This window comes from Mustelus asterias, chromosome 10 (genome assembly GCF_964213995.1).
Source record: "Mustelus asterias chromosome 10, sMusAst1.hap1.1, whole genome shotgun sequence".
Lineage (NCBI taxonomy): Eukaryota > Metazoa > Chordata > Chondrichthyes > Carcharhiniformes > Triakidae > Mustelus > Mustelus asterias.
Genome location: NC_135810.1, coordinates 124304083 through 124310042, shown reverse-complemented (window position 1 = coordinate 124310042; position 5960 = coordinate 124304083). Strand labels below are relative to the sequence as shown.

The following is a 5960-nucleotide window of genomic DNA, read 5'->3' as shown; positions in this document are numbered from 1 at the left end:
AAAAAATAAGCTAAGATTACTCATTGTAAATCTGTGCGAGTCTTCACTCCAAAGCACGTGTGTTTTGACATAGATATGCAGTACAGTGTGAACGTAACTTTGTGTTCCAGCCCCTGGAGTGGATCTTGAACCCAGCATATTGCCCTTGTTTAAGTGACAGTCAACGCTCCTTACCTGCTGCTGCTAAAACTCTTGTCACCTCCAAGCTCAATTTTAACAATGATTTCCTTACATGATCCATCCAAAACTCTGGCACCTGCATCCTAAACTCATCTTGAGTCCCTCTCTGGTAATGCTCAAGTTGCCAACGCCTTCTCATTCCTCACTGCCTCTCTTTTTACCTTAAAACCTCCTCTAAACTCATCTCTTTGATCTGCAGTTGGCTCCCCGAACCTCTCCATCTCTGCTCTATTGGACCTGCCACTCTGTGAAGGGAAGCTTTTTTGTTTGCAAAAATATACCTCATTCAGAAAATATCTGGAAGAGCATTGCAAACATTTCAAAGTGGCCATCACACACACTGCAATCATATTCAGGTTCTCTACGTACATCAGGTTGCAGTCGGATGCTTCAGTGCAGTCAAAGAAACTACAGACATTTCAAAATGGTCATTGCAAAAGGTACAACGGTATTTAAGTTGTTTACGTCGATCAAGTTGCACTCAGGTGCTTCCATACAATTGTGATGCATGTAATATTCACTGCATCCATTCACTGAGTCACACAGCTCAAGGGGGTTCTATACAATTTACCTCCCCTCATTTCACTATAGCTGAAGGTTTTAGATAGTGACATTGCCCCTTGATCCCTTTAGCCCCAAGAGCTATATCTAATTTCTTCTTGAAATCACACAAAGTTTTGCCTCAACTACATTTTGTAGGAGTGAATTCCACACATTCACCACCCTCTGGGAGAAGAAATTTCTCCTCATCTCAGTCCTAAAAGGTTTATCCCTTATCCTCAAACTTTCACCCTTAGTTCTGGACTCCCCCACCATTGGGAACATTCTTTCTGAATCTACCCTGTCTAATCCTGTTAGAATTTTATAAGTTTCTATGAGATCCCCTCTCACTCTTCTAAACTCCAGTGAATATAATCCTAACCGACTTAGTCTCTCCTCATATGACAGACCTGCTGTCCCAGGAGTCAGCCTGGCAAACCTTCGCTGTACTCCCTCCTTCCCCCCCCCCCATATCAAGGGATATGGGGGGAAGGGGAGGACCAGGGTATTGAATTTGGTGATCAACCATGATCATATTGAATGGGAGAGCAGACTCGAAGGGCTGAATGGCCTATTCCTGCTTCTATTTTCTATGAATGTTTCTCGGCAGTGGACTCCACATAATGTTCTAGAGGCCCTGGAGGAAAAGGAGATGGTGGATCCTGTCAGATGGTTCCCTGAGCAGACTATCAAAATCATTTGGCAGAATGCTTCATCATCAGAACTTTCAAACAAGCACCAAGACCTAGCTTGGCTGAAGAACATCCTCCCACAGAAACAGGACAAAATACTCCAGGTGTGGCCTCACCAACACCCTGTACAATTGCAATAAAACATCTCTACCCCTATACTCAAATCCTCTCGCTATGAAGGCCAACATACCATTTTCCTTCTTTACTGCCTGCTGTACCTGCACACTTACTTTCAGCGACTGGTGCACAAGGACAGTAAGGTCTTGCTGAGTATCCACCTCTCTCAATTTACACCATTTAAATAATCTGTCTTCCTATTATTGCTACCAAAGTGGATAACCTCACATTTATCCACATTATACTGCATCTGCCATGCAGGTGCCCACACACTCAGCCTGTCCAAATCACGCTGAAGCATCTCTGTATCCTCCTCACAGCTCACCCTCCCACCCAACTTTGTAATATCTGCAAATTTGGGGATAATACATTAAGTTCCCTCGTTCAAATCATTAATATATAATGTAAACAGTTAGGGTCCTAGTACCGATCCCTGTGGTACCCCACTAGTCACTGCCTGCCAATCAGAAAAATACCCATTTATTCCAACTCTAAGCTTCCTGTCTGCTAAATAATTTTCTATCTATCTCAATACACGACCCGCAATCCCATGTGCCATAGAACCATAGAAAATTACAGCTCAGAAACAGGCCTTTTGGCCCTTCTTGTCTGTGCCGAACCATTTTATGCCTAGTCCCACTGACCTGCACTTGGACCATATCCCTCCACACCCCCCTCATCCATGAACCCGTCCAAGTTTTTCTTAAATGTTAAAAGTGACCCCGCATTTACCACTTTATCCGGCAGCTCATTCCACACTCCCACCACTCTGCGTGAAGAAGCCCCCCCTAATATTCCTTTAAACTTTTCTCCTTTCACCCTTCACCCATGCCCTCTGGTTTTTTTCTCCCCTAGCCTCAGCGGAAAAAGCCTGCTTGCATTCACTCTTATCTATACCCATCAAAACCTCTATCAAATCTCCCCTCAATCTTCTACGCTCCAGGGAATAAAGTCCCAACCTATTCAATCTCTCTCTGTAACTCAGCTTCTCAAGTCCCGGCAACATCCTTCTGAACCTTCTCTGCACTCTTTCAATCTTATTTACATCCTTCCTGTAACTAGGTGACCAAAACTGTACACAATACTCCAAATTCGGCCTCGCCAATGCCTTATATAACCTTACCATAACACTCCAACTTTTATACTCGATACTCTGATTTATAAAGGCCAATGTACCAAAGGCACTCTTTACGACCCTATCCACGTGTGACGTCACTTTTAGGGAATTCTGTACCTGTATTCCCAGATCCCTCTGTGCAACTGCACTCTTCAGAGTCCTACCATTTACCCTGTACGTTCTTTGGTTTGTCCTTCCAAAGTGCAATATCTCACACTTGTCTGCGTTAAATTCCATTTGCCATTTTTCAGCCCATTTTTCTAGTTGGTCCAAATCCCTCTGCAAGCTTTGAAAACCTTCCTCACTGTCCACTACACCTCCAATCTTTGTATCATCAGCAAACTTGCTGATCCAATTTACCACATTATCATCCAGATCATTGATATAGATGACAAACAACAATGGACCCAACACCGATCCCTGCGGCACACCACTAGTCACAGGCCTCCACTCAGAGAAGCAATCCTCCACAACCACTCTCTGGCTTCTTCCATTGAGCCAGTGTCTAATCCAATTTACTACCTCCCCATGTATACCTAGCGACTGAACCTTCCTAACTAACCTCCCATGAGGGACCTTGTCAAAGGCCTTGCTGAAATCCAGGTAGACAACATCCACCGCCTTCCCTTCATCCACTTTCCTGGTAACCTCCTCGAAAAACTCTAATAGATTGGTCAAACATGACCTACCACGCACAAAGCCATGTTGACTCTCCCTAATAAGTCCCTGTCTATCCAAATATTTGTAGATCCTATCCCTTATCACACCTTCCAATAACTTGCCCACCACCGACGTCAAACTTACTGGCCGATAATTTACCGGATTTCTTTTGGAACCTTTTTTAAACAACGGAACAACATGAGCCACCCTCCAATCATCCGGCACCTCCCCCGTGAATACTGACATTTTAAATATGTCTGCCAGGGCCCCTGCAAGTTCAACACTAGCTTCCCTCAAGGTCCGTGGGAATACCCTGTCCGGTCCTGGGGATTTATCCACTCTGATTTGCCTCAAGACAGCGAGCACCTCCTCCCCTTTAATCTGTAAAGGTTCCATGGCCTCCCTACCAGTTTGCCCTATTTCCGTAGACTCCATGCCCGTTTCCTCAGTAAATACGGATGCAAAAAAACCATTTAGTATCTCCCCCATCTCTTTTGGTTCCATACACAGTGCCGACCACTGTCTGATCAAGTTGTGGTCAAAGATGTTTCTCTGCATAAATGTTTCCACGAGGGACAAATAGCACTGTCCAACTACTTGGAGCGTTCAGTGGCAGTGTGGTAAGACCCATCTTTTGCAACATTGGGGACAGGTAGAACGTCAGCACATACTGACACTTGGTGTTTGCGTATGCACAGCTTGATGCAGTCGCACATAAAGGTGGCCATCAGGATCTGGCTGATGTTGGACACATCTTTTCCCCTTTATCTGGAGGCTTGTACATTGGGTCCCTTCAAACATGGTCCATTTTGGACCCCTAGATGAAGCAGAAAATGGCTTGGGTAATTGCCACAGTGCAGGAGTGAGGAATGGGTCAGACCTGGGCCACATACAGCAACATCGAGAATGCCTCGCACCTGATAACCAAGTTCTTACCTGCAATGGAGAATCAACGGCGCTCACACGTACCCAGTTTTTGGTTCATTATACCTATTCGCTCCTTCTAGTTTCTAACGCATGGCCTGGTCCCACCAAACCATATCCCCAGCACCCTCAGGCCTTCTGACCTGGCGGTGAAAGGGGCAAGGGTTAGAGCATGGCCTCACTCTTACCACGATTGACCTTGGCACCCGAGGCCAGCTTGAACTGGCCGCAGATGTTGATCAGCCTGTGTACCAACAGCAGATCCAAGCAGAAGATAGTGACGTCTGTGTACACGGAGACTTTGACCCGAGTGCCTCCGATGCCTCGGACTGTCACTCTTATGCCTGAATCCTTCCTGATGGACTTGGCAAAATGTTCGATTCAACACACAAACAGGATGAGAGAGTGAGCGGAGCTCCGCCTGATGCCAGATTTAATTGAAAAGCTTTCTGATTCCCACCCATTGATTTGATATTGCACAAATGGGGAATAATTTCTTACTCTTAACTGGCTGTTTCCTAGTGCCTGGACATTATGGAACTTCTCCACCACAATCTCCATCTTCCATGACATCCAGCCTAATCTTGGCATCAATTTAAAACATATAATTGAAAGGATGTGGATGTCGCTGGCTAGGCCTGCACTTACTGCCCATTCCCAAATGCCCTTCAGAAGGTGAGCCACCATCTGAGCAATTTTCTTAGCTATTTGGGAGGCAGTTAAGAGTCAACTATTTCTGCGGGTTGGAATCACATCGGCCATACTGAGTGCTGAAGGGCATTAGTGAACTAAAGGGGTTTTTACATCAATCTGGTAGTTTCATGGTCACCATTACTAATACCAACTTTTTTCTTCAAGGAATATGTAATAAACTGAATTTAAATTTCTCCAGCGTCATGGTGGGAGTTGAACCCCATGTCTCTCGATCATTAATCCAGGCCTCAGCATTACTAATCCACTAACATAACCGCTATGCTACCACTCTAGGTTGATCTGTTGTACCTTCTCTTCAATGGTTTCCAGTGATGCACTGCAGGCTCTTAGTTATGTTTCACAATTTAAAATAAAACTCCCCCTTCATTCTGACAGTATAATGTTCCACTCCAGTGACATCATGAATAGGAGCATGGGGGGAGGGGTAGGGGGCTGGAGGGCTGGTTTGGGAGGGAGGGAGGGAGGGGGGGGGTGTGGTGGTGGTGCCACTGTGTGACTCAGAGTAAAATGTAAGTGAAAAGCTGTTCCAGGGCATCTGCCCCGAGGCTGCATTTACCCAACATTTCCAGGTGGAAACACAGAGTTGGAAAATACTGTGCTTGTATGGCCCGGGTATTCGCAGAAGATTCAGCAACAGACACTCAGCAACTTGCCTTCACTTGGTGAGTGTACTATAGAGAAATGTAGATGTGGTCAGGAAAGGGGCTGGTGATGGTGTAAAAAGGAAAACAGATGCCCAGCCAAATATTTGATTTGACTTAGGAATTAGGAGCAGAAGTAGGCTTTTCAGCCTTTCAAGCCAGTTCCGCCATTCAATCAGATCATGGCTGATCTCTCCCTGGTCTCAAATCCACCTCCCCACCTGTTCCCCATATCCCTTTAACCTGCTTTTTAATCATAACTATGTCTATCCCCTTCTTGAAACCACTTAATGATTCAGACTCCACCGCGCGATGGGGCAGCGAGTTCCACAAATTCAGCACCCTCTGCGAGGAGTAGTTCCTCCTCATCTCAGT

The 5960-nt window shown here is 45.5% G+C and overlaps 1 protein-coding gene across 1 annotated transcript in view; it reads left to right on the top strand.

The window, feature by feature from the left end:
* LOC144499965 (interleukin-1 receptor type 2-like) overlaps positions 1-5960 on the top strand; it is a 1647203-nt gene that overhangs the window by 1416069 nt on the left and 225174 nt on the right. The window lies entirely within an intron of this gene.